General features: G+C 63.0%; 3 non-coding genes across 3 annotated transcripts; all 3 read left to right on the top strand.

Annotated features, from left to right (window-relative positions):
- Positions 1–2,018: 2,018 nt before the first annotated feature.
- Positions 2,019–2,137, top strand: LOC131860477 (5S ribosomal RNA). The gene has a single exon (XR_009359572.1). It is a non-coding gene; the product is annotated as a 5S ribosomal RNA (ribosomal RNA).
- Positions 2,138–9,969: 7,832 nt separating this feature from the next.
- LOC131860476 (5S ribosomal RNA) lies at positions 9,970–10,088 on the top strand. The gene has a single exon (XR_009359571.1). It is a non-coding gene; the product is annotated as a 5S ribosomal RNA (ribosomal RNA).
- Positions 10,089–17,893: 7,805 nt separating this feature from the next.
- On the top strand, positions 17,894–18,012 carry LOC131860475 (5S ribosomal RNA). The gene has a single exon (XR_009359570.1). It is a non-coding gene; the product is annotated as a 5S ribosomal RNA (ribosomal RNA).
- The last annotated feature ends 5,450 nt before the right edge of the window (positions 18,013–23,462 follow it).

Here is a 23,462-nt window from a genome sequence, read left to right as displayed (position 1 = left end):
GGTGGGTGTCAAGGCGGGTGTCGAGGTGCCTGGGTGCTAGGGTGTGGATGCCAATGTGGGTCATAGGGTGGGTACTAGGGTGGGCTGCAATGTGGGTGCCAAGGTGGGTAACATGCTCGGTGGGTTCTAAATTGGGTGCCAGGGTGGGTGTGCACCCACCTTGCCCGAGGTGGGTGCCAAGGTGCCAGTGTGGGTGGGTGCTAAGGTGGATGCCAAGGTGGGTGAGAAGGTGGGTGATAGGTTGAGTGGTAGGATGGGTGGGTGCCAAGATGGGTCACAGGGTGGGTGCAAGGGTGGGTAGGTGCTAGGGTTGGTGTCAGGGTGGGTGGGTGCTAGGTTGGGTTCCAAGGTGGGTGCGAGGGTGAGTGTCAAGGTGGGTCACAGGTTAGGTGCTAGGATGGGTGAGTGCTAGGGTGCAAAGGTGCCAGGGTGGGTGCTAGGATGGGTCGATGCTAGGGTGAGTGGCAAGGTGGGTCCACAAGTGTCAAGGTGGGTGCCGAGGTGGGTGCCAAGTCGGCGACTGCTATGGTGGATGCCAAGGTGGGTCACGGGGTGGGTGCCAAGTTGCTAGGTTGGGTTCCAAGGTGGGTGCCAACGTGGGTGCTAGGGTGCGTGGGTTAAAGGGTGTGTCACAACGTGGGTGCCAGGATGGGTGCGCACCCACACTGGCCAAGACGGGTGCGGGTGCAAGGTTGGGTTCCAAGCCCGGTCACAGGCTGGGTGCTAGGATGGGTGGGTGCCAAGGTGGGCACCAGGGTGGGTGCACCCACCCTGGCCAAGGTGGGTCACGGGGTGGGTCCTAGGGTGGGTAACGGGGTGGGTACTAAGGTGCGTGCCAAGGTGGGTCATAGGGTGGGTGCCAAGGTGGGCACCAGGGTGGGTGTGCACCAACCCTAGCCAGGGTAGGTCACGGTGGTGGTTGTCGGGGTGGGCGTCAAGGAGCCAAGGTGGGTGGCAAGTAGCCAAGTTGCGTGCCAAGGTGGGTGTCGGGGTGGGTGCCAAGGATCCAAGGTGGGTGCCAAGGAACCAAGGTGGGTGTCTGGGTGGGTGCCGAGGTGGGAGCCAGGGTGGGTCCCAAGGTGAGTGCAAAGGTGGGTGCCAGGGTCAAGGTGAGTGCCAATGTGGGTTCCAAGGTGCCAGGGTCAGGGTGAGTGCCAATGTGGGTTCAAAGGTGCTAAGTTGGGTGCGAGGTTGGGTGCGAGGGTGGGTGGGTGCCAAGGTGTGCTAGGTGGAAGCCCGGGTGGGTCGGCATCCCATGGGTGTCGAGTTGGGTGCCTGATGGGTGCTTCTTGTCAAGTTTTAGTCGTCGGGACTCATTTCGAGCCTTAGAGGTCGTTTCTTGTCCGGTTGCCCTGTCTTCGACCTGGGAACCCAATTTTGGTCCTCGGGTCCCATTTTTTTTTGTCTCGCATCCCACTTTTGGCCTGTGGCCTTTTCGGGGTCGATTCTCGTTTTGGGCATCAGAGCATGTTTCTTCTCCTAAAACCCAATATTTGTTTATTAAGTCTCGGAACACATTTTTGTTCTCGTGGACCCATCATGGGTCTTGGAACGCATTTGTGGTCCTTGGGTCCCATTTTGCATCCCGAAACTTGTGTTTTGGTGCTTGATCCCTATTTTGGGTGCCCACCTTGCACCAAGTGCGCACCCGGGGCAAACCGAGCGCCTTGGTGCACCGGGGCAAGATCGAGCGTGCACCCGAGGCGCCCCGAACATGCACCAAGGTGCACTCGGCCCACATGTGAGCGCAGGTCGTTGCGCCCGAGGTGGTGTGTGGGCACCGCGTTGCAGACGGGACACTGCACGCACACGACGCCCCCTCCAGGTGCACGCACGTAGGCCGGGCCGGGTGCACACCCGACGCCCTAGCAAGGTGCGCGCACCCGGGCAGGGCTCACACTTGGCGAACGGGGCGCACTTCGCGAGGGAGGGTGTGCACCTCGACGGGGGTGGGTGGCCGGGGTGGATTCGCACGTGGGTCGCGGTTTGCTAAGTACACACTGCGACAAGCTCATAACGGGTGCGATCATACCAGCGTTAGTGCACCGGATCCCATCAGAACTCCGCAGTTAAGCGCGCTTGGGCCGGAGTAGTACTGGGATGGGTGACCTCCCGGGAAGTCCCGGTGTTGCACCCTTTTTTAGTTTTTCGCCGGGCGTCGCAATGCTATTTGAATAAACCTTTTGCCCGTTTGCGTTCTCGTCGGGGCCGGGCCGGGCCGGGGTGCGCTGCCCGCACTACCGCGCGCGCGGGGGGCGACACCGAGCGCGCACCCGAGGCGCCCCGAGCACACAGGCCACGGTGCAACCCGGGCGTTGTGCGCGCACCCCGGTGCGCCCGAGGTGCTGCGCGCGCACCCAGGTGAAATCGGTGTGCACCTCGGCCAGTGCGCGCTCGGTCGAGTCGCGCACGTTGGCCAAGGTGCACGGTGATGTTTCTTACTCTAAGGTTCCGCACCAGACGCCCGGGACAGGTGAGCGAAGCTGGGCGGGGCCGGGTGCGCGGCCGGGGCAGGTGCACGCAGCTGGAGAGAGCTTTGGAGCACACTTCGGAGCGCACCAATGATGCGCTCCATTCAAAAGTTTCCTGAAAAGGCAAAAAAAGTTGAGATTATAGAATTTCCCACTTGAGAGATTGTAAAAAAAAAAAATTTAAAATGAAGGAAACGCGGGTGCCAAGGTGTGCGCAGCCCAGCCAAGGTGTGCGCACCAAGGCGCCCACCCTGGCGAAGGTGCACGCAAGGTGCGCACCCGAGGCAAACCGGACAATTAACCCAACTTTCGACTTCGCGCGCACCTTGGAGCGCACTTCGGAGCGCTCCTTGGTGCGCACCAATCTTGGGCACCTCGGAGTGCACCATGGCGCCCACCAAGGTGCGCACCCGGGGCAAACCGAGCTCCGACTTCGTGCGCACCTTGGAGCGCACGAAAGGTGCGCACCATGGCGCCCACCAAGGTGCGCAGCCCAGCCAAGGCGTGCGCATCAAGGTGCGCACCCTGGCGAAGGTGCGCACCCGGGGCAAACCGAGCTCCGACTTCGTGCGCACCTTGGAGCGCACAAAAGGTGCGCAACCCAGCCAAGGTGTGCGCACCCCGGTCAAACCGAGCTCCGAATCGTGCGCACCAGAGGTGCACGCCATCGTGCGCACCTTGGAGCACACTTCGGAGCCCTCCTTGGTGCGCGCCGATGTTGCGCACCTCGGAGCGCACCCGGGGAAAACAATGCAATTAACCCGACTTTCGACTTCGTGGGCACCTCGGAGCGCTCTCGGGTTCGCACCTCGGAGCACACCGAGGTGCGCACCTTTGATGCGCTGCCTTCACCAATTTCCAGAAAAGGCAAGAAAACATTGAGAAGGTGTGCGCACCGAGGTGCCCACCCTGGCGAAGGTGCACGCGAGGTGCGCACCCGGGGCAAACCGGGCTCCGACTTCGTGCACGCCGCACCTTGGAGCACACTTCGGAGCGCTCCTTGGTGCGCACCAGGGCGCGCAACCCAGCCGAGGTGCCCACCCCGGCGAAGGTGCACGCGAGGTGCGCACCCGGGGCAAACCGGGCTCCGACTTCGTGCACGCCATGGTGCCCACCGCGGCGAAGGTGCACGCGAGGTGCGCACCCGGGGCAAACCGGGCCACCCGGGGCAAACCGGGCTCCGACTTCGTGCACGCCGCACCTTGGAGCACACTTCGGAGCGCTCCTTGGTGCGCACCATGGTGCCCACCAGGGCGCGCAACCCCGCCGAAGGTGCACGCGAGGTGCGCACCCGGGGCAAACCGGGCTCCGACTTCGTGCACGCCGCACCTTGGAGCACACTTCGGAGCGCTCCTTGGTGCGCACCATGGTGCCCCACCAGGGCGCGCAACCCCGCCGAAGGTGCACGCGAGGTGCGCACCCGGGGCAAACCGGGCTCCGACTTCGTGCACGCCATGGTGCGCACCGCGGCGAAGGTGCGCACCCGGGGCAAACCGGGCTCCGACTTCGTGCACGCCGCACCTTGGAGCACACTTCGGAGCGCTCCTTGGTGCGCACCAGGGCGCGCAACCCAGCCGAGGTGCCCACCCCGGCGAAGGTGCACGCGAGGTGCGTACCCGGGGCAAACCGGGCTCCGACTTCGTGCACGCCGCACCTTGGAGCACACTTCGGGAGCGCTCCTTGGTGCGCACCATGGTGCCCACCAGGCCGCGCAACCCCAGCCAAGGTGTGCGCACCAAGGTGCACGCGAGGGTGCGCACCCGGGGCAAACCGGGGTCCGACTTCGTGCACGCCGCACCTTGGAGCACACATCGGGGGCGCCTCCGGGTTCGCACCGGCGTTGCGCACCGTGGTGGGCACCTCGGAGCACACCAAGGTGGGCAGCGAGGGTGCGCACCTTTGATGCGATGCCTTCACTAATTTCCATAAAAGGCAAAAAAAAAACGAGATTTTAAAATTTCCGTTTTGAAAGATAGTGAGAAAAAGGGAATGCTGGTGCCATCTTGAGCCCGCCCTGGTGCGCAGCCCAGCCAAGGTGTGCGCACCAAGGTGCCCACCCCTGGCGAAGGTGCGCGCCCGGGCAATTAACCCAACTTCCAACTTCGCAGCGCGCCAGGGTGGGAGCGCACCCAACAACCGGGCCTGGGAAGAGCCAATGCGAGAAACCCCACCAAACGCTCTGACAAAAAAAGAGGGGGCGCTCCAGTAACCCCGCTTCGGAGCGCACCCTGGGCAAACCCAGCCAAGGTGCCCACCCCGGCCAAGGTGCAGGGCGAGGTGCGCACCCGGGGCAAACCGGGCTCCGACAACGTGCACGCCGCACCTTGGAGCACACTTCGTAGCGCTCCCGGGTGCGCACCTCAGAGCACACCAAGGTGGGCAGCGAGGTGCGCACCTTTGATGCGCTGCCTTCACTAATTTCCAGAAAAGGCAAAAAAAAAAAGGAGATTTTAAAATTTCCGTTTTGAAAGATAGTGAAAAAAACGGAACGCGCGTGCCATCTTGAGCCCGCCCTGGTGCGCAGCCCAGGTAAGGTGCCCACCCTGGCAAAGGTGCGCACCCCGGGCAATTAACCCTACTTCCGACTTCGTGCGCGCCAGGGTGGCAACCGGGCCTCGGAAGAGCCAATGCGAGAAACCCCACCAAACGGCTCCGACAAAAAAAGAGGCGGCGCTCCAATAACCCCGCTTCGGAGCGCAGCCGGGGCAAACCCAGCCAAGGTGCCCACCCCGACGAAGGTGCACGCGAGGTGCGCACCCGGGGCAAAACCGGGCTCCGACAACGTGCACGCAGCACCTTGGAGCACACTTCGAAGCACTCCCGGGTGCCCACCGGCGTTTGCGCACCGTGGTGGGCAGCGAGGTGCGCACCTTTGATGCGCTGCCTTCACTAATTTCCAGAAAAAGGCAAAAAAAAATGAGATTTTAAAATTTCCGTTTTGAAAGATAGTGAAAAAAAAGGAACGCGGGGTGCCATCTTGAGCCCGCCCTGGTGCGCAGCCCAGGCAAGGCATGCGCACCAAGGTGCCCACCCGAGGTGCACACCCGGGGCAAACCGGGGCTCCGACTTCGTGCAGGCCGCACCTTGGAGCACACTTCGGAGCGCTCCTTGGTGCGCACCATGGTGCCCACCAGGGCGGCGCAACCCAGCCAAGGTCTGCACACCAAGGTGCCCACCCCGGCGAAGGTGCAACGCGAGGTGCGCACCCCGGGGGCAAACCGGGCTCCGACTTCGTGCACGCCATGGTGCCCACCGCGGCGAAGGTGCACGCGAGGTGCGCACCCGGGGCAAACCGGGCTCCGACTTCGTGCACGCCGCACCTTGGAGCACACTTCGGAGCGCTCCTTGGTGCGCACCATGGTGCCCACCAGGGCCGCGGCAACCCAGCCAAGGTGTGCGCACCAAGGTGCACGCGGAGGTGCGCACCCCGGGGCAAACCGGGGTCCGACTTCGTGCACGCCGCACCTTGGAGCACACATCGGAGCGCTCCCAGGTTCGCACCAGCGTTGCGCACCTTTGATGCGCTGCCTTCACTAATTTCCAGAAAAGGCAAAAAAAAAAAACGATATTTTAAAATTTCCGTTCTGAAAGATAGTGAAAAAAAACGGAACGCGGGGTGCCATCTTGAGCCCTTCCTGGTGCGCAGCCCAGGCAAGTTTGTGCGCACCAAGGTGCCCACCCTGGCGGAGGTGCGCGCCCCGGGGCAAACCGGGCTCCGACTTCGTGCACTGCATGGTGCCCACCAAGGCGCGCAACCCCAGCCAAGGTGCCCACCGCAGCGAAGGTGCACGCGAGGTGCACACCCGGGGGCAAACCGGGCTCCGACTTCGTGCACGCCGCACCTTGGAGCACACTTCAGAGCGCTCCTTGGTGCGCACCAGGGCGCGCAACCCAGCCGAGGTGCCCACCCCGGCGAAGGTGCACGCGAGGTGCGCACCCGGGGCAAACCGGGCTCCGACTTCGTGCACGCCATGGTGCCCACCGCGGCGAAGGTGCGCACCCGGGGCAAACCGGGCTCCGACTTCGTGCACGCCGCACCTTGGAGCACACTTCGGAGCGCTCCTTGGTGCGCACCATGGTGCCCACCAGGCCGCGCAACCCAGCCAAGGTGTGCGCACCAAGGTGCACGGGGGTCCGACTTCGTGCACGCCGCACCTTGGAGCACACATCGGGGCGCTCCCGGGTTCGCACCGGCGTTGCGCACCGTGGTGGGCACCTCGGAGCACACCAAGGTGGGCAGCGAGGTGCGCACCTTTGATGCGATGCCTTCACTAATTTCCATAAAAGGCAAAAAAAAAACGAGATTTTAAAATTTCCGTTTTGAAAGATAGTGAGAAAAAGGGAATGCTGGTGCCATCTTGAGCCCGCCCTGGTGCGCAGCCCAGCCAAGGTTTGCGCACCAAGGTGCCCACCCTGGCGAAGGTGCGCGCCCGGGCAATTAACCCAACTTCCAACTTCGCGCGCGCCAGGGTGGGAGCGCACCCAACAACCGGGCCTGGGAAGAGCCAATGCGAGAAACCCCACCAAACTCTCTGACAAAAAAAGAGGGGGCGCTCCAGTAACCCCGCTTCGGAGCGCACCCTGGGCAAACCCAGCCAAGGTGCCCACCCCGGCCAAGGTGCAGGCGAGGTGCGCACCCGGGGCAAACCGGGCTCCGACAACGTGCACGCCGCACCTTGGAGCACACTTCGTAGCGCTCCCGGGTGCGCACCTCAGAGCACACCAAGGTGGGCAGCGAGGTGCGCACCTTTGATGCGCTGCCTTCACTAATTTCCAGAAAAGGCAAAAAAAAAAGGAGATTTTAAAATTTCCGTTTTGAAAGATAGTGAAAAAAACGGAACGCGCGTGCCATCTTGAGCCCGCCCTGGTGCGCAGCCCAGGTAAGGTGCCACCCTGGCAAAGGTGCGCACCCGGGCAATTAACCCTACTTCCGACTTCGTGCGCGCCAGGGTGGCAACCGGGCCTCGGAAGAGCCAATGCGAGAAACCCCACCAAACGCTCCGACAAAAAAAGAGGCGGCGCTCCAATAACCCCGCTTCGGAGCGCAGCCGGGGCAAACCAAGCCAAGGTGCCCACCCCGACGAAGGTGCACGCGAGGTGCGCACCCGGGGCAAACCGGGCTCCGACAACGTGCACGCAGCACCTTGGAGCACACTTCGAAGCACTCCCGGGTGCCCACCGGCGTTGCGCACCGTGGTGGGCAGCGAGGTGCGCACCTTTGATGCGCTGCCTTCACTAATTTCCAGAAAAAGGCAAAAAAAAATGAGATTTTAAAATTTCCGTTTTGAAAGATAGTGAAAAAAAAGGAACGCGGGTGCCATCTTGAGCCCGCCCTGGTGCGCAGCCCAGGCAAGGCATGCGCACCAAGGTGCCCACCCGAGGTGCACACCCGGGGCAAACCGGGCTCCGACTTCGTGCAGGCCGCACCTTGGAGCACACTTCGGAGCGCTCCTTGGTGCGCACCATGGTGCCCACCAGGGCGCACCCGAGGCAAACCGGGCTCCGACTTCGTGCACGCCGCACCTTGGAGCACACATCGGAGCGCTCCCAGGTTCGCACCAGCGTTGCGCACTTTGATGCGCTGCCTTCACTAATTTCCAGAAAAGGCAAAAAAAAACGATATTTTAAAATTTCCGTTCTGAAAGATAGTGAAAAAAACGGAACGCGGGTGCCATCTTGAGCCCTTCCTGATGCGCAGCCCAGGCAAGTTGTGCGCACCAAGGTGCCCACCCTGGCGGAGGTGCGCGCCCGGGGCAAACCGGGCTCCGACTTCGTGCACTGCATGGTGCCCACCAAGGCGCGCAACCCAGCCAAGGTGCCCACCGCAGCGAAGGTGCACGCGAGGTGCGCACCCGAGGTGCACACCCGGGGCAAACCGGGCTCCGACTTCGTGCACGCCGCACCTTGGAGCACACTTCAGAGCGCTCCTTGGTACGCACCAGGGCGCGCAACCCAGCCAAGGTGCTCACCCCGGCGAAGGTGCACGCGAGGTGCGCACCCGGGGCAAACCGGGCTCGGACTTCGTGCACGCCGCACCTTGGAGCACACATCGGAGCGCTCCCGGGTTCGCACCAGCATTGCGCACCTTTGATGCGCTGCCTTCACTAATTTCCAGAAAAGGCAAAAAAAAGAAAAAAATGAGATTTTAAAATTTCCGTTTTGAAAGATAGTGAAAAAAACGGAACGCGGGTGCCATCTTGAGCCCGCCCTGGTGTGCAGCCCAGGCAAGTTGTGCGCACCAAGGCACCCACCCTGGCCAAGGTGGGTCACGGGGTGGGTCCTAGGGTGGGTAACGGGGTGGGTACTAAGGTGCGTGCCAAGGTGGGTCATAGGGTGGGTGCCAAGGTGGGCACCAGGGTGGGTGTGCACCAACCCTAGCCAGGGTAGGTCACGGGGTGGTTGTCGGGGTGGGCGTCAAGGAGCCAAGGTGGGTGGCAAGTAGCCAAGTTGCGTGCCAAGGTGGGTGTCGGGGTGGGTGCCAAGGATCCAAGGTGGGTGCCAAGGAACCAAGGTGGGTGTCTGGGTGGGTGCCGAGGTGGGAGCCAGGGTGGGTCCCAAGGTGAGTGCAAAGGTGGGTGCCAGGGTCAAGGTGAGTGCCAATGTGGGTTCCAAGGTGCCAGGGTCAGGGTGAGTGCCAATGTGGGTTCAAAGGTGCTAAGTTGGGTGCGAGGTTGGGTGCGAGGGTGGGTGGGTGCCAAGGTGTGCTAGGTGGAAGCCCGGGTGGGTCGGCATCCCATGGGTGTCGAGTTGGGTGCCTGATGGGTGCTTCTTGTCAAGTTTTAGTCGTCGGGACTCATTTCGAGCCTTAGAGGTCGTTTCTTGTCCGGTTGCCCTGTCTTCGACCTGGGAACCCAATTTTGGTCCTCGGGTCCCATTTTTTTTTGTCTCGCATCCCACTTTTGGCCTGTGGCCTTTTCGGGGTCGATTCTCGTTTTGGGCATCAGAGCATGTTTCTTCTCCTAAAACCCAATATTTGTTTATTAAGTCTCGGAACACATTTTTGTTCTCGTGGACCCATCATGGGTCTTGGAACGCATTTGTGGTCCTTGGGTCCCATTTTGCATCCCGAAACTTGTGTTTTGGTGCTTGATCCCTATTTTGGGTGCCCACCTTGCACCAAGTGCGCACCCGGGGCAAACCGAGCGCCTTGGTGCACCGGGGCAAGATCGAGCGTGCACCCGAGGCGCCCCGAACATGCACCAAGGTGCACTCGGCCCACATGTGAGCGCAGGTCGTTGCGCCCGAGGTGGTGTGTGGGCACCGCGTTGCAGACGGGACACTGCACGCACACGACGCCCCCTCCAGGTGCACGCACGTAGGCCGGGCCGGGTGCACACCCGACGCCCTAGCAAGGTGCGCGCACCCGGGCAGGGCTCACACTTGGCGAACGGGGCGCACTTCGCGAGGGAGGGTGTGCACCTCGACGGGGGTGGGTGGCCGGGGTGGATTCGCACGTGGGTCGCGGTTTGCTAAGTACACACTGCGACAAGCTCATAACGGGTGCGATCATACCAGCGTTAGTGCACCGGATCCCATCAGAACTCCGCAGTTAAGCGCGCTTGGGCCGGAGTAGTACTGGGATGGGTGACCTCCCGGGAAGTCCCGGTGTTGCACCCTTTTTTAGTTTTTCGCCGGGCGTCGCAATGCTATTTGAATAAACCTTTTGCCCGTTTGCGTTCTCGTCGGGGCCGGGCCGGGCCGGGGTGCGCTGCCCGCACTACCGCGCGCGCTGGGGGCGACACCGAGCGCGCACCCGAGGCGCCCCGAGCACACAGGCCACGGTGCAACCCGGGCGTTGTGCGCGCACCCCGGTGCGCCCGAGGTGCTGCGCGCGCACCCAGGTGAAATCGGTGTGCACCTCGGCCAGTGCGCGCTCGGTCGAGTCGCGCACGTTGGCCAAGGTGCACGGTGATGTTTCTTACTCTAAGGTTCCGCACCAGACGCCCGGGACAGGTGAGCGAAGCTGGGCGGGGCCGGGTGCGCGGCCGGGGCAGGTGCACGCAGCTGGAGAGAGCTTTGGAGCACACTTCGGAGCGCACCAATGATGCGCTCCATTCAAAAGTTTCCTGAAAAGGCAAAAAAAGTTGAGATTATAGAATTTCCCACTTGAGAGATTGTAAAAAAAAAAAATTTAAAATGAAGGAAACGCGGGTGCCAAGGTGTGCGCAGCCCAGCCAAGGTGTGCGCACCAAGGCGCCCACCCTGGCGAAGGTGCACGCAAGGTGCGCACCCGAGGCAAACCGGACAATTAACCCAACTTTCGACTTCGCGCGCACCTTGGAGCGCACTTCGGAGCGCTCCTTGGTGCGCACCAATCTTGGGCACCTCGGAGTGCACCATGGCGCCCACCAAGGTGCGCACCCGGGGCAAACCGAGCTCCGACTTCGTGCGCACCTTGGAGCGCACGAAAGGTGCGCACCATGGCGCCCACCAAGGTGCGCAGCCCAGCCAAGGCGTGCGCATCAAGGTGCGCACCCTGGCGAAGGTGCGCACCCGGGGCAAACCGAGCTCCGACTTCGTGCGCACCTTGGAGCGCACAAAAGGTGCGCAACCCAGCCAAGGTGTGCGCACCCCGGTCAAACCGAGCTCCGAATCGTGCGCACCAGAGGTGCACGCCATCGTGCGCACCTTGGAGCACACTTCGGAGCCCTCCTTGGTGCGCGCCGATGTTGCGCACCTCGGAGCGCACCCGGGGAAAACAATGCAATTAACCCGACTTTCGACTTCGTGGGCACCTCGGAGCGCTCTCGGGTTCGCACCTCGGAGCACACCGAGGTGCGCACCTTTGATGCGCTGCCTTCACCAATTTCCAGAAAAGGCAAGAAAACATTGAGAAGGTGTGCGCACCGAGGTGCCCACCCTGGCGAAGGTGCACGCGAGGTGCGCACCCGGGGCAAACCGGGCTCCGACTTCGTGCACGCCGCACCTTGGAGCACACTTCGGAGCGCTCCTTGGTGCGCACCAGGGCGCGCAACCCAGCCGAGGTGCCCACCCCGGCGAAGGTGCACGCGAGGTGCGCACCCGGGGCAAACCGGGCTCCGACTTCGTGCACGCCATGGTGCCCACCGCGGCGAAGGTGCACGCGAGGTGCGCACCCGGGGCAAACCGGGCTCCGACTTCGTGCACGCCGCACCTTGGAGCACACTTCGGAGCGCTCCTTGGTGCGCACCATGGTGCCCACCAGGGCGCGCAACCCCGCCGAAGGTGCACGCGAGGTGCGCACCCGGGGCAAACCGGGCTCCGACTTCGTGCACGCCGCACCTTGGAGCACACTTCGGAGCGCTCCTTGGTGCGCACCATGGTGCCCACCAGGGCGCGCAACCCCGCCGAAGGTGCACGCGAGGTGCGCACCCGGGGCAAACCGGGCTCCGACTTCGTGCACGCCATGGTGCGCACCGCGGCGAAGGTGCGCACCCGGGGCAAACCGGGCTCCGACTTCGTGCACGCCGCACCTTGGAGCACACTTCGGAGCGCTCCTTGGTGCGCACCAGGGCGCGCAACCCAGCCGAGGTGCCCACCCCGGCGAAGGTGCACGCGAGGTGCGTACCCGGGGCAAACCGGGCTCCGACTTCGTGCACGCCGCACCTTGGAGCACACTTCGGAGCGCTCCTTGGTGCGCACCATGGTGCCCACCAGGCCGCGCAACCCAGCCAAGGTGTGCGCACCAAGGTGCACGCGAGGTGCGCACCCGGGGCAAACCGGGGTCCGACTTCGTGCACGCCGCACCTTGGAGCACACATCGGGGCGCTCCCGGGTTCGCACCGGCGTTGCGCACCGTGGTGGGCACCTCGGAGCACACCAAGGTGGGCAGCGAGGTGCGCACCTTTGATGCGATGCCTTCACTAATTTCCATAAAAGGCAAAAAAAAAACGAGATTTTAAAATTTCCGTTTTGAAAGATAGTGAGAAAAAGGGAATGCTGGTGCCATCTTGAGCCCGCCCTGGTGCGCAGCCCAGCCAAGGTGTGCGCACCAAGGTGCCCACCCTGGCGAAGGTGCGCGCCCGGGCAATTAACCCAACTTCCAACTTCGCGCGCGCCAGGGTGGGAGCGCACCCAACAACCGGGCCTGGGAAGAGCCAATGCGAGAAACCCCACCAAACGCTCTGACAAAAAAAGAGGGGGCGCTCCAGTAACCCCGCTTCGGAGCGCACCCTGGGCAAACCCAGCCAAGGTGCCCACCCCGGCCAAGGTGCAGGCGAGGTGCGCACCCGGGGCAAACCGGGCTCCGACAACGTGCACGCCGCACCTTGGAGCACACTTCGTAGCGCTCCCGGGTGCGCACCTCAGAGCACACCAAGGTGGGCAGCGAGGTGCGCACCTTTGATGCGCTGCCTTCACTAATTTCCAGAAAAGGCAAAAAAAAAAGGAGATTTTAAAATTTCCGTTTTGAAAGATAGTGAAAAAAACGGAACGCGCGTGCCATCTTGAGCCCGCCCTGGTGCGCAGCCCAGGTAAGGTGCCCACCCTGGCAAAGGTGCGCACCCGGGCAATTAACCCTACTTCCGACTTCGTGCGCGCCAGGGTGGCAACCGGGCCTCGGAAGAGCCAATGCGAGAAACCCCACCAAACGCTCCGACAAAAAAAGAGGCGGCGCTCCAATAACCCCGCTTCGGAGCGCAGCCGGGGCAAACCCAGCCAAGGTGCCCACCCCGACGAAGGTGCACGCGAGGTGCGCACCCGGGGCAAACCGGGCTCCGACAACGTGCACGCAGCACCTTGGAGCACACTTCGAAGCACTCCCGGGTGCCCACCGGCGTTGCGCACCGTGGTGGGCAGCGAGGTGCGCACCTTTGATGCGCTGCCTTCACTAATTTCCAGAAAAAGGCAAAAAAAAATGAGATTTTAAAATTTCCGTTTTGAAAGATAGTGAAAAAAAAGGAACGCGGGTGCCATCTTGAGCCCGCCCTGGTGCGCAGCCCAGGCAAGGCATGCGCACCAAGGTGCCCACCCGAGGTGCACACCCGGGGCAAACCGGGCTCCGACTTCGTGCAGGCCGCACCTTGGAGCACACTTCGGAGCGCTCCTTGGTGCGCACCATGGTGCCCACCAGGGCGCGCAACCCAGCCAAGGTCTGCACACTAAGGTGCCCACCCCGGCGAAGGTGCACGCGAGGTGCGCACCCGGGGCAAACCGGGCTCCGACTTCGTGCACGCCATGGTGCCCACCGCGGCGAAGGTGCACGCGAGGTGCGCACCCGGGGCAAACCGGGCTCCGACTTCGTGCACGCCGCACCTTGGAGCACACTTCGGAGCGCTCCTTGGTGCGCACCATGGTGCCCACCAGGGCGCGCAACCCAGCCAAGGTGTGCGCACCAAGGTGCACGCGAGGTGCGCACCCGGGGCAAACCGGGGTCCGACTTCGTGCACGCCGCACCTTGGAGCACACATCGGAGCGCTCCCAGGTTCGCACCAGCGTTGCGCACCTTTGATGCGCTGCCTTCACTAATTTCCAGAAAAGGCAAAAAAAAACGATATTTTAAAATTTCCGTTCTGAAAGATAGTGAAAAAAACGGAACGCGGGTGCCATCTTGAGCCCTTCCTGGTGCGCAGCCCAGGCAAGTTGTGCGCACCAAGGTGCCCACCCTGGCGGAGGTGCGCGCCCGGGGCAAACCGGGCTCCGACTTCGTGCACTGCATGGTGCCCACCAAGGCGCGCAACCCAGCCAAGGTGCCCACCGCAGCGAAGGTGCACGCGAGGTGCACACCCGGGGCAAACCGGGCTCCGACTTCGTGCACGCCGCACCTTGGAGCACACTTCAGAGCGCTCCTTGGTGCGCACCAGGGCGCGCAACCCAGCCGAGGTGCCCACCCCGGCGAAGGTGCACGCGAGGTGCGCACCCGGGGCAAACCGGGCTCCGACTTCGTGCACGCCATGGTGCCCACCGCGGCGAAGGTGCGCACCCGGGGCAAACCGGGCTCCGACTTCGTGCACGCCGCACCTTGGAGCACACTTCGGAGCGCTCCTTGGTGCGCACCATGGTGCCCACCAGGCCGCGCAACCCAGCCAAGGTGTGCGCACCAAGGTGCACGCGAGGTGCGCACCCGGGGCAAACCGGGGTCCGACTTCGTGCACGCCGCACCTTGGAGCACACATCGGGGCGCTCCCGGGTTCGCACCGGCGTTGCGCACCGTGGTGGGCACCTCGGAGCACACCAAGGTGGGCAGCGAGGTGCGCACCTTTGATGCGATGCCTTCACTAATTTCCATAAAAGGCAAAAAAAAAACGAGATTTTAAAATTTCCGTTTTGAAAGATAGTGAGAAAAAGGGAATGCTGGTGCCATCTTGAGCCCGCCCTGGTGCGCAGCCCAGCCAAGGTTTGCGCACCAAGGTGCCCACCCTGGCGAAGGTGCGCGCCCGGGCAATTAACCCAACTTCCAACTTCGCGCGCGCCAGGGTGGGAGCGCACCCAACAACCGGGCCTGGGAAGAGCCAATGCGAGAAACCCCACCAAACTCTCTGACAAAAAAAGAGGGGGCGCTCCAGTAACCCCGCTTCGGAGCGCACCCTGGGCAAACCCAGCCAAGGTGCCCACCCCGGCCAAGGTGCAGGCGAGGTGCGCACCCGGGGCAAACCGGGCTCCGACAACGTGCACGCCGCACCTTGGAGCACACTTCGTAGCGCTCCCGGGTGCGCACCTCAGAGCACACCAAGGTGGGCAGCGAGGTGCGCACCTTTGATGCGCTGCCTTCACTAATTTCCAGAAAAGGCAAAAAAAAAAGGAGATTTTAAAATTTCCGTTTTGAAAGATAGTGAAAAAAACGGAACGCGCGTGCCATCTTGAGCCCGCCCTGGTGCGCAGCCCAGGTAAGGTGCCACCCTGGCAAAGGTGCGCACCCGGGCAATTAACCCTACTTCCGACTTCGTGAACGCCAGGGTGGCAACCGGGCCTCGGAAGAGCCAATGCGAGAAACCCCACCAAACGCTCCGACAAAAAAAGAGGCGGCGCTCCAATAACCCCGCTTCGGAGCGCAGCCGGGGCAAACCAAGCCAAGGTGCCCACCCCGACGAAGGTGCACGCGAGGTGCGCACCCGGGGCAAACCGGGCTCCGACAACGTGCACGCAGCACCTTGGAGCACACTTCGAAGCACTCCCGGGTGCCCACCGGCGTTGCGCACCGTGGTGGGCAGCGAGGTGCGCACCTTTGATGCGCTGCCTTCACTAATTTCCAGAAAAAGGCAAAAAAAAATGAGATTTTAAAATTTCCGTTTTGAAAGATAGTGAAAAAAAAGGAACGCGGGTGCCATCTTGAGCCCGCCCTGGTGCGCAGCCCAGGCAAGGCATGCGCACCAAGGTGCCCACCCGAGGTGCACACCCGGGGCAAACCGGGCTCCGACTTCGTGCAGGCCGCACCTTGGAGCACACTTCGGAGCGCTCCTTGGTGCGCACCATGGTGCCCACCAGGGCGCACCCGAGGCAAACCGGGCTCCGACTTCGTGCACGCCGCACCTTGGAGCACACATCGGAGCGCTCCCAGGTTCGCACCAGCGTTGCGCACCTTTGATGCGCTGCCTTCACTAATTTCCAGAAAAGGCAAAAAAAAACGATATTTTAAAATTTCCGTTCTGAAAGATAGTGAAAAAAACGGAACGCGGGTGCCATCTTGAGCCCTTCCTGATGCGCAGCCCAGGCAAGTTGTGCGCACCAAGGTGCCCACCCTGGCGGAGGTGCGCGCCCGGGGCAAACCGGGCTCCGACTTCGTGCACTGCATGGTGCCCACCAAGGCGCGCAACCCAGCCAAGGTGCCCACCGCAGCGAAGGTGCACGCGAGGTGCGCACCCGAGGTGCACACCCGGGGCAAACCGGGCTCCGACTTCGTGCACGCCGCACCTTGGAGCACACTTCAGAGCGCTCCTTGGTACGCACCAGGGCGCGCAACCCAGCCAAGGTGCTCACCCCGGCGAAGGTGCACGCGAGGTGCGCACCCGGGGCAAACCGGGCTCGGACTTCGTGCACGCCGCACCTTGGAGCACACATCGGAGCGCTCCCGGGTTCGCACCAGCATTGCGCACCTTTGATGCGCTGCCTTCACTAATTTCCAGAAAAGGCAAAAAAAAGAAAAAAATGAGATTTTAAAATTTCCGTTTTGAAAGATAGTGAAAAAAACGGAACGCGGGTGCCATCTTGAGCCCGCCCTGGTGTGCAGCCCAGGCAAGTTGTGCGCACCAAGGCACCCACCCTGGCCAAGGTGGGTCACGGGGTGGGTCCTAGGGTGGGTAACGGGGTGGGTACTAAGGTGCGTGCCAAGGTGGGTCATAGGGTGGGTGCCAAGGTGGGCACCAGGGTGGGTGTGCACCAACCCTAGCCAGGGTAGGTCACGGGGTGGTTGTCGGGGTGGGCGTCAAGGAGCCAAGGTGGGTGGCAAGTAGCCAAGTTGCGTGCCAAGGTGGGTGTCGGGGTGGGTGCCAAGGATCCAAGGTGGGTGCCAAGGAACCAAGGTGGGTGTCTGGGTGGGTGCCGAGGTGGGAGCCAGGGTGGGTCCCAAGGTGAGTGCAAAGGTGGGTGCCAGGGTCAAGGTGAGTGCCAATGTGGGTTCCAAGGTGCCAGGGTCAGGGTGAGTGCCAATGTGGGTTCAAAGGTGCTAAGTTGGGTGCGAGGTTGGGTGCGAGGGTGGGTGGGTGCCAAGGTGTGCTAGGTGGAAGCCCGGGTGGGTCGGCATCCCATGGGTGTCGAGTTGGGTGCCTGATGGGTGCTTCTTGTCAAGTTTTAGTCGTCGGGACTCATTTCGAGCCTTAGAGGTCGTTTCTTGTCCGGTTGCCCTGTCTTCGACCTGGGAACCCAATTTTGGTCCTCGGGTCCCATTTTTTTTTGTCTCGCATCCCACTTTTGGCCTGTGGCCTTTTCGGGGTCGATTCTCGTTTTGGGCATCAGAGCATGTTTCTTCTCCTAAAACCCAATATTTGTTTATTAAGTCTCGGAACACATTTTTGTTCTCGTGGACCCATCATGGGTCTTGGAACGCATTTGTGGTCCTTGGGTCCCATTTTGCATCCCGAAACTTGTGTTTTGGTGCTTGATCCCTATTTTGGGTGCCCACCTTGCACCAAGTGCGCACCCGGGGCAAACCGAGCGCCTTGGTGCACCGGGGCAAGATCGAGCGTGCACCCGAGGCGCCCCGAACATGCACCAAGGTGCACTCGGCCCACATGTGAGCGCAGGTCGTTGCGCCCGAGGTGGTGTGTGGGCACCGCGTTGCAGACGGGACACTGCACGCACACGACGCCCCCTCCAGGTGCACGCACGTAGGCCGGGCCGGGTGCACACCCGACGCCCTAGCAAGGTGCGCGCACCCGGGCAGGGCTCACACTTGGCGAACGGGGCGCACTTCGCGAGGGAGGGTGTGCACCTCGACGGGGGTGGGTGGCCGGGGTGGATTCGCACGTGGGTCGCGGTTTGCTAAGTACACACTGCGACAAGCTCATAACGGGTGCGATCATACCAGCGTTAGTGCACCGGATCCCATCAGAACTCCGCAGTTAAGCGCGCTTGGGCCGGAGTAGTACTGGGATGGGTGACCTCCCGGGAAGTCCCGGTGTTGCACCCTTTTTTAGTTTTTCGCCGGGCGTCGCAATGCTATTTGAATAAACCTTTTGCCCGTTTGCGTTCTCGTCGGGGCCGGGCCGGGCCGGGGTGCGCTGCCCGCACTACCGCGCGCGCGGGGGCGACACCGAGCGCGCACCCGAGGCGCCCCGAGCACACAGGCCACGGTGCAACCCGGGCGTTGTGCGCGCACCCCGGTGCGCCCGAGGTGCTGCGCGCGCACCCAGGTGAAATCGGTGTGCACCTCGGCCAGTGCGCGCTCGGTCGAGTCGCGCACGTTGGCCAAGGTGCACGGTGATGTTTCTTACTCTAAGGTTCCGCACCAGACGCCCGGGACAGGTGAGCGAAGCTGGGCGGGGCCGGGTGCGCGGCCGGGGCAGGTGCACGCAGCTGGAGAGAGCTTTGGAGCACACTTCGGAGCGCACCAATGATGCGCTCCATTCAAAAGTTTCCTGAAAAGGCAAAAAAAGTTGAGATTATAGAATTTCCCACTTGAGAGATTGTAAAAAAAAAAAATTTAAAATGAAGGAAACGCGGGTGCCAAGGTGTGCGCAGCCCAGCCAAGGTGTGCGCACCAAGGCGCCCACCCTGGCGAAGGTGCACGCAAGGTGCGCACCCGAGGCAAACCGGACAATTAACCCAACTTTCGACTTCGCGCGCACCTTGGAGCGCACTTCGGAGCGCTCCTTGGTGCGCACCAATCTTGGGCACCTCGGAGTGCACCATGGCGCCCACCAAGGTGCGCACCCGGGGCAAACCGAGCTCCGACTTCGTGCGCACCTTGGAGCGCACGAAAGGTGCGCACCATGGCGCCCACCAAGGTGCGCAGCCCAGCCAAGGCGTGCGCATCAAGGTGCGCACCCTGGCGAAGGTGCGCACCCGGGGCAAACCGAGCTCCGACTTCGTGCGCACCTTGGAGCGCACAAAAGGTGCGCAACCCAGCCAAGGTGTGCGCACCCCGGTCAAACCGAGCTCCGAATCGTGCGCACCAGAGGTGCACGCCATCGTGCGCACCTTGGAGCACACTTCGGAGCCCTCCTTGGTGCGCGCCGATGTTGCGCACCTCGGAGCGCACCCGGGGAAAACAATGCAATTAACCCGACTTTCGACTTCGTGGGCACCTCGGAGCGCTCTCGGGTTCGCACCTCGGAGCACACCGAGGTGCGCACCTTTGATGCGCTGCCTTCACCAATTTCCAGAAAAGGCAAGAAAACATTGAGAAGGTGTGCGCACCGAGGTGCCCACCCTGGCGAAGGTGCACGCGAGGTGCGCACCCGGGGCAAACCGGGCTCCGACTTCGTGCACGCCGCACCTTGGAGCACACTTCGGAGCGCTCCTTGGTGCGCACCAGGGCGCGCAACCCAGCCGAGGTGCCCACCCCGGCGAAGGTGCACGCGAGGTGCGCACCCGGGGCAAACCGGGCTCCGACTTCGTGCACGCCATGGTGCCCACCGCGGCGAAGGTGCACGCGAGGTGCGCACCCGGGGCAAACCGGGCTCCGACTTCGTGCACGCCGCACCTTGGAGCACACTTCGGAGCGCTCCTTGGTGCGCACCATGGTGCCCACCAGGGCGCGCAACCCCGCCGAAGGTGCACGCGAGGTGCGCACCCGGGGCAAACCGGGCTCCGACTTCGTGCACGCCGCACCTTGGAGCACACTTCGGAGCGCTCCTTGGTGCGCACCATGGTGCCCACCAGGGCGCGCAACCCCGCCGAAGGTGCACGCGAGGTGCGCACCCGGGGCAAACCGGGCTCCGACTTCGTGCACGCCATGGTGCGCACCGCGGCGAAGGTGCGCACCCGGGGCAAACCGGGCTCCGACTTCGTGCACGCCGCACCTTGGAGCACACTTCGGAGCGCTCCTTGGTGCGCACCAGGGCGCGCAACCCAGCCGAGGTGCCCACCCCGGCGAAGGTGCACGCGAGGTGCGTACCCGGGGCAAACCGGGCTCCGACTTCGTGCACGCCGCACCTTGGAGCACACTTCGGAGCGCTCCTTGGTGCGCACCATGGTGCCCACCAGGCCGCGCAACCCAGCCAAGGTGTGCGCACCAAGGTGCACGCGAGGTGCGCACCCGGGGCAAACCGGGGTCCGACTTCGTGCACGCCGCACCTTGGAGCACACATCGGGGCGCTCCCGGGTTCGCACCGGCGTTGCGCACCGTGGTGGGCACCTCGGAGCACACCAAGGTGGGCAGCGAGGTGCGCACCTTTGATGCGATGCCTTCACTAATTTCCATAAAAGGCAAAAAAAAAACGAGATTTTAAAATTTCCGTTTTGAAAGATAGTGAGAAAAAGGGAATGCTGGTGCCATCTTGAGCCCGCCCTGGTGCGCAGCCCAGCCAAGGTGTGCGCACCAAGGTGCCCACCCTGGCGAAGGTGCGCGCCCGGGCAATTAACCCAACTTCCAACTTCGCGCGCGCCAGGGTGGGAGCGCACCCAACAACCGGGCCTGGGAAGAGCCAATGCGAGAAACCCCACCAAACGCTCTGACAAAAAAAGAGGGGGCGCTCCAGTAACCCCGCTTCGGAGCGCACCCTGGGCAAACCCAGCCAAGGTGCCCACCCCGGCCAAGGTGCAGGCGAGGTGCGCACCCGGGGCAAACCGGGCTCCGACAACGTGCACGCCGCACCTTGGAGCACACTTCGTAGCGCTCCCGGGTGCGCACCTCAGAGCACACCAAGGTGGGCAGCGAGGTGCGCACCTTTGATGCGCTGCCTTCACTAATTTCCAGAAAAGGCAAAAAAAAAAGGAGATTTTAAAATTTCCGTTTTGAAAGATAGTGAAAAAAACGGAACGCGCGTGCCATCTTGAGCCCGCCCTGGTGCGCAGCCCAGGTAAGGTGCCCACCCTGGCAAAGGTGCGCACCCGGGCAATTAACCCTACTTCCGACTTCGTGCGCGCCAGGGTGGCAACCGGGCCTCGGAAGAGCCAATGCGAGAAACCCCACCAAACGCTCCGACAAAAAAAGAGGCGGCGCTCCAATAACCCCGCTTCGGAGCGCAGCCGGGGCAAACCCAGCCAAGGTGCCCACCCCGACGAAGGTGCACGCGAGGTGCGCACCCGGGGCAAACCGGGCTCCGACAACGTGCACGCAGCACCTTGGAGCACACTTCGAAGCACTCCCGGGTGCCCACCGGCGTTGCGCACCGTGGTGGGCAGCGAGGTGCGCACCTTTGATGCGCTGCCTTCACTAATTTCCAGAAAAAGGCAAAAAAAAATGAGATTTTAAAATTTCCGTTTTGAAAGATAGTGAAAAAAAAGGAACGCGGGTGCCATCTTGAGCCCGCCCTGGTGCGCAGCCCAGGCAAGGCATGCGCACCAAGGTGCCCACCCGAGGTGCACACCCGGGGCAAACCGGGCTCCGACTTCGTGCAGGCCGCACCTTGGAGCACACTTCGGAGCGCTCCTTGGTGCGCACCATGGTGCCCACCAGGGCGCGCAACCCAGCCAAGGTCTGCACACTAAGGTGCCCACCCCGGCGAAGGTGCACGCGAGGTGCGCACCCGGGGCAAACCGGGCTCCGACTTCGTGCACGCCATGGTGCCCACCGCGGCGAAGGTGCACGCGAGGTGCGCACCCGGGGCAAACCGGGCTCCGACTTCGTGCACGCCGCACCTTGGAGCACACTTCGGAGCGCTCCTTGGTGCGCACCATGGTGCCCACCAGGGCGCGCAACCCAGCCAAGGTGTGCGCACCAAGGTGCACGCGAGGTGCGCACCCGGGGCAAACCGGGGTCCGACTTCGTGCACGCCGCACCTTGGAGCACACATCGGAGCGCTCCCAGGTTCGCACCAGCGTTGCGCACCTTTGATGCGCTGCCTTCACTAATTTCCAGAAAAGGCAAAAAAAAACGATATTTTAAAATTTCCGTTCTGAAAGATAGTGAAAAAAACGGAACGCGGGTGCCATCTTGAGCCCTTCCTGGTGCGCAGCCCAGGCAAGTTGTGCGCACCAAGGTGCCCACCCTGGCAGAGGTGCGCGCCCGGGGCAAACCGGGCTCCGACTTCGTGCACTGCATGGTGCCCACCAAGGCGCGCAACCCAGCCAAGGTGCCCACCGCAGCGAAGGTGCACGCGAGGTGCACACCCGGGGCAAACCGGGCTCCGACTTCGTGCACGCCGCACCTTGGAGCACACTTCAGAGCGCTCCTTGGTGCGCACCAGGGCGCGCAACCCAGCCGAGGTGCCCACCCCGGCGAAGGTGCACGCGAGGTGCGCACCCGGGGCAAACCGGGCTCCGACTTCGTGCACGCCATGGTGCCCACCGCGGCGAAGGTGCGCACCCGGGGCAAACCGGGCTCCGACTTCGTGCACGCCGCACCTTGGAGCACACTTCGGAGCGCTCCTTGGTGCGCACCATGGTGCCCACCAGGCCGCGCAACCCAGCCAAGGTGTGCGCACCAAGGTGCACGCGAGGTGCGCACCCGGGGCAAACCGGGGTCCGACTTCGTGCACGCCGCACCTTGGAGCACACATCGGGGCGCTCCCGGGTTCGCACCGGCGTTGCGCACCGTGGTGGGCACCTCGGAGCACACCAAGGTGGGCAGCGAGGTGCGCACCTTTGATGCGATGCCTTCACTAATTTCCATAAAAGGCAAAAAAAAAACGAGATTTTAAAATTTCCGTTTTGAAAGATAGTGAGAAAAAGGGAATGCTGGTGCCATCTTGAGCCCGCCCTGGTGCGCAGCCCAGCCAAGGTTTGCGCACCAAGGTGCCCACCCTGGCGAAGGTGCGCGCCCGGGCAATTAACCCAACTTCCAACTTCGCGCGCGCCAGGGTGGGAGCGCACCCAACAACCGGGCCTGGGAAGAGCCAATGCGAGAAACCCCACCAAACTCTCTGACAAAAAAAGAGGGGGCGCTCCAGTAACCCCGCTTCGGAGCGCACCCTGGGCAAACCCAGCCAAGGTGCCCACCCCGGCCAAGGTGCAGGCGAGGTGCGCACCCGGGGCAAACCGGGCTCCGACAACGTGCACGCCGCACCTTGGAGCACACTTCGTAGCGCTCCCGGGTGCGCACCTCAGAGCACACCAAGGTGGGCAGCGAGGTGCGCACCTTTGATGCGCTGCCTTCACTAATTTCCAGAAAAGGCAAAAAAAAAAGGAGATTTTAAAATTTCCGTTTTGAAAGATAGTGAAAAAAACGGAACGCGCGTGCCATCTTGAGCCCGCCCTGGTGCGCAGCCCAGGTAAGGTGCCACCCTGGCAAAGGTGCGCACCCGGGCAATTAACCCTACTTCCGACTTCGTGCGCGCCAGGGTGGCAACCGGGCCTCGGAAGAGCCAATGCGAGAAACCCCACCAAACGCTCCGACAAAAAAAGAGGCGGCGCTCCAATAACCCCGCTTCGGAGCGCAGCCGGGGAAAACCAAGCCAAGGTGCCCACCCCGACGAAGGTGCACGCGAGGTGCGCACCCGGGGCAAACCGGGCTCCGACAACGTGCACGCAGCACCT

Source organism: Cryptomeria japonica, unplaced genomic scaffold (genome assembly GCF_030272615.1).
Source record: "Cryptomeria japonica unplaced genomic scaffold, Sugi_1.0 HiC_scaffold_15, whole genome shotgun sequence".
Taxonomy (NCBI): Eukaryota; Viridiplantae; Streptophyta; class Pinopsida; order Cupressales; family Cupressaceae; genus Cryptomeria; species Cryptomeria japonica.
This window is presented reverse-complemented; position numbering and strand designations above follow the sequence as displayed.